Genomic DNA, 3762 nt, shown 5'->3' with positions numbered 1-3762 from the left:
ACGATTTGCGCTACCCCAGGACATCAACAAAAATCAGTACAGAAACGACGATTTGCGCTACCCCAGGACAACAACAAAAATCTGTACAGAAACGGCGACTTGCACTACCCCAGGACAAAAACAAGAATCTGTACAGAAACGGCAACTTGCACTACCCCAGGACAACAACAAAAATCTGTACAGAAACTGTGACTTGCACTACCCCAGGACAACAACAACAACAACAACAACAATCTGTACAGAAACGGTGACTTGCAGGACAACAATCAACAGCATAAACAGTTTCAAGTCCTTCCTTTAATCGAGCCAACAGCCAACAAAGGTTGCCAGAAATGTTTAATGAAGACGTAGATGGAAACAAAAAACAACAAAAAAACAAACTCGGATGCGACATATACTATTCATTCTTTAGCCAAGGCTCGTACATTTTCTTGTCATCAGTTCTTCTTGACGTTCCTTACATAGAAAACGGTGGACGAGAGAATCGTTTCTCATGCATAAATCATTTCTCAGTTCTTGGTACTCCGACTCAGTAAAGTATCCATATTTAGCCCCCTCTGTCGTTAAGTCTTAAAAGGAAGGGATGAAATATAACTCTTAAGAAGACGTGGACAACCTTTTAGGCTTAACAAATTGAGCTGACAAAAACAGTTGCTGCAGAGTGCGGAAAAAAAGAGCGCTCTCGGTAACACACTTGTACAGACTATGTCAAAAACGAGACACTATAAATACAACAAATATTTGTGACTATAAGACAGCGTGGCAGCCGCTAGGTTTCGAAAACCAATATTTATTAAGCCTTCGATAACGAAAGAGTTTAAGAAGTTTCTCTCCCTCTCTCTCTCTCTTCACGAGAGTTACTTCTTTGAATAAGTTGGATAGGTGTTCAGGTATTGGAACCAAAGATAGCTTTTCTGATGTGTCCGCCCGCAACTACATATTGAATCCCTAACAGTTGTTTTGAATTTGATCGAAATACGTTCCCGAACATGTGAGCCCTTCCAGACGTGGGGGCGTTATAATGTGATGGTCAATCCTTTTATTCGTTGAGTAGCCCAAGAGCCAGCGGTGGGTGGTGTTGAATAGCTAGCTGCTTTTCTTCTGTTCTATCGCTTCAAAATAAGGGGCGGTTAGCAGACAGCCCTCCAGTAGCTTTGCGCAAAATTCAAAACAACAAACAAACAATTTGATCGAAGTTTGTTCTTCGCTTTGTTAATGCCTTAACTCGTGTAGGTTCAGGATAGTAATAAAACCTTGTTGAAATGCACAGCTCATCACTGAATAACTGTTATCTTATTGATAGGTTATTCATGAAGTTGTTTTTTTTTAAGGTCTTATTTCCTTTGCTGGTGCGTTTATCATGCAACTATCTTTGTATACTGTAATTTAATCCACAGCAAAGTTGCTGCTTTGTGTTTATGTTATGAGGCGGTTTTATATTATATTTAATGTGTAGATGGTATTTCGAAGATTGGGTTTGAGGCGATGTGAGTTGGGTGTTATGCAGATCATTCGTGGTGTATAGTAATATGGGCGACGTCTCTCTGTGATAATGAAGTATAGGCAACAAACCCACGCAGTGAGTTTTGACCTTTTTTAATCACCGTGAATATAGATGAAGCAAACATGTTGTATCGATACACAAGTTTGCTTACCGATGTAACACATGCATATATTTACATAGTCTGTTTGTTCTTCGCTCTGTGCCAGTCTCTCTACTGAGTAAACCAACAGAGGGCGTACAGCTTTGTTGTCATTCATGGTTAGAGATTAAAGGATGACATACAAAATTGGGAGGTGTTGGAGATCTTATCTATCGGAGGAGGTCTGGAGATACCAAACCACGTGTCTTCCGAGTTCTTATTGGTCGAATGACCCCTAGTTTTGAGGAATATAGAAAGGGCGGTAGCTTCAGTTGGGTTTCACCCCTCAAAAAAAATTATGATGTCCCATAACATCATTTGTTACTTTCTTTTAAAACCCAACATGGTCGTCTTATGAGGCTGCTGTTAGATTTATTTTTGTTTATTACAGTCTTTACAGTCAGGAAGAATATATTTTTAAACAGTTACGGCTAGTGCGATCATTTTCAAGTACACATGTTTTTAAGGGTTAAATCAACATTAAACAATATATAAGTGTATTTAAATTAGAAACTCGATAGTGGTTATTCATGCATGTGCTTATCAATACGCGTGGATTGACAGATTATCTATTTATAGCTGAACAACAACAACAAAAACTAGATGAATTTGTATATGTGACAGATATTTTGCGAAAGATTAGGATAATATTAGGAATATGTGGACAGAAACTGAACAAAAACAATTCAAATAAAGATCCTTCCTTGTAAAAACAAAACACTTAAAATCAATAAGTAAACACAAACGATTCTGATGAATGATGTGTTTATCTACAATGACAGAATTGTAGTTTATGAGAACTAGGACTATGTTTAAAGTAATAAATATTTATAACAAAAGCATGCTAAGATAAACATTCTCACAGCTAAAATAGTATATATTTAGTAACTTATTTCCAACTGTTTTTAAAACCGTTACAAATATTTAACACATTTTCTTTTACACTGGGGGAAGGACTGTAAAACTTGGACCTATGTTAGAGCATTTTAAAACAACTTTAAGTCAGGTTTTATTATTTTATTAACCGCGATTCACAAAACATTTGCGGTAGTTCGATTGAATTTTCCTTATTCTATCATTTTCACGTACATCATTTAAGCTACGCTTTATAACAGTCTATGAAACTAACTGAAGCTAAATTATTACAAAGTAAAGTAAATACAAAGTTGTAATGAAAGCAACTTAGATGAATATGCAGAAACGTCTGAATGCGTGTTCACAAATAATAAGCACATGGTTTTGAACGAACTGCTCATGCGTATTTTAGACCCAAATAAGTCGAGAAAGCCCGAATATGAATTGTATTTATTGTAATGTTAATATATATATATCTTTTTGCAAATTACACGCGAGTTAAGTGTTTGTGAAATATTTTGCAAATAAAAAAAAAAACTAAAGTTGAAATCGAAGCCAGTCGTCACGTGATGACAACGACATTGTGCCATTGTGTACCATACTCGTTGCATTGAAAAGTTTGTTTAAGCAAAAAAAAAGGTAAGATGATTTTGAATTGAAAAGTCAATATGCAATCCAGACTCCTGAGACAAAGGCTTTTCTAACGATATAAGATTTGTAGCGAGAAAAGTTCCGGACAGACAGACGCAAGCGTATTATTTATATAGATGTATCTTGATAACATTCTAGTATTACGCTTTTGTACTTGCATCGTAAAAATGTAAATTTTAAGCACCTTATTTCGTTAACTATTTCATCTGATATTGTTTGTTCTCAATATGTTATTCATTGACGTCACCCAGCAGTTTTCTTCAGTTAGCGACTGAATCTAGGGTTACTCGTTTTTCTGAGAGGTACAAACTTCTCAAAATAATTGTCGACGTAGACTATTCTCGATCACAACCTGAAAATTTGATCTTCAGTCTTACCATCGAGTATATAATGATCCTATCGTTATAGAAGAACGTTTGGCCAGTCTTACCGTTGAAAACGAGTAAATCTGAACACAACAAACCCAACCTAAAAACGAGTAAGTCTACACAATAAGCCCAGCTTAAGAACGAGTAAGTCTCTACACAACAAACCCAACCTAAAAACGAGTAAGTCTACACAATAAGCCCAGCTTAAGAACGAGTAAGTCTCTACACAACAAACCCAACCTAAA

At 36.2% G+C, this 3762-nt stretch overlaps 1 protein-coding gene and 1 long non-coding RNA gene across 2 annotated transcripts in view; one reads left to right on the top strand and one right to left on the bottom strand.

Moving 5' to 3' along the window:
- The window catches only part of LOC111088125, a 14808-nt gene extending 13726 nt beyond the window's left edge, over positions 1–1082 (bottom strand). Inside the window, exons 1-2 of the long non-coding RNA XR_002612722.1 lie at positions 1008–1082; positions 862–863 (exon numbers count right to left, since the gene is read on the bottom strand). This is a non-coding gene — a long non-coding RNA (uncharacterized LOC111088125). The remainder of the gene's footprint in view (positions 1–861; positions 864–1007) is intronic.
- The window catches only part of LOC106468794 (netrin-1-like), a gene marked incomplete at its 3' end in the record, with an annotated part of 93415 nt that overhangs the window by 45146 nt on the left and 44507 nt on the right, over positions 1–3762 (top strand). The gene's annotated exons all lie outside the window — the stretch shown is intronic.

The sequence above is a fragment of the Limulus polyphemus genome, unplaced genomic scaffold (genome assembly GCF_000517525.1).
Source record: "Limulus polyphemus unplaced genomic scaffold, Limulus_polyphemus-2.1.2 Scaffold3167, whole genome shotgun sequence".
Taxonomy (NCBI): Eukaryota; Metazoa; Arthropoda; class Merostomata; order Xiphosura; family Limulidae; genus Limulus; species Limulus polyphemus.
This window is presented reverse-complemented; position numbering and strand designations above follow the sequence as displayed.